The sequence below is a fragment of the Penaeus monodon genome, chromosome 33 (assembly GCF_015228065.2).
Source record: "Penaeus monodon isolate SGIC_2016 chromosome 33, NSTDA_Pmon_1, whole genome shotgun sequence".
Lineage (NCBI taxonomy): Eukaryota > Metazoa > Arthropoda > Malacostraca > Decapoda > Penaeidae > Penaeus > Penaeus monodon.
This window is the reverse complement of record NC_051418.1, coordinates 17,171,008-17,171,306: the sequence shown is the minus strand read 5'-3', so window position 1 is coordinate 17,171,306 and position 299 is coordinate 17,171,008. Positions and strand designations below refer to the sequence as shown.

The window sequence follows — 299 nt, the reverse complement described above, 5'->3', positions numbered from 1 at the left end:
ACAGTATTCATTACCGTTCTTTAATAGTATGAAAAATCAGTGGTGAAAATAGGCAGTTTCTAGCTACTTACTTAAGAACTTCAGGTTTAGGTGAAAATAATGGAAATAATCTCACTGCAAATATTATAATACTAAGTCATGAATTTATAAATGTTAACTTTCTTCCATAAGAAATATTCCACAGCCACACTCAACTATACTGAATACATTTTCTCTAAACATACACAAACTCAAAAAGTCAAACCTAACCTTTGCTACCATCAATTTATTCCCTAGACAGGGGGGAAGCCCCACCTGTA

The 299-nt window shown here is 32.8% G+C and overlaps 1 protein-coding gene across 1 annotated transcript in view; it reads right to left on the bottom strand.

Annotated features, from left to right (window-relative positions):
* Positions 1-299, bottom strand: part of LOC119594110 (queuosine salvage protein-like) — a gene marked incomplete in the record, with an annotated part of 4,969 nt that overhangs the window by 4,020 nt on the left and 650 nt on the right.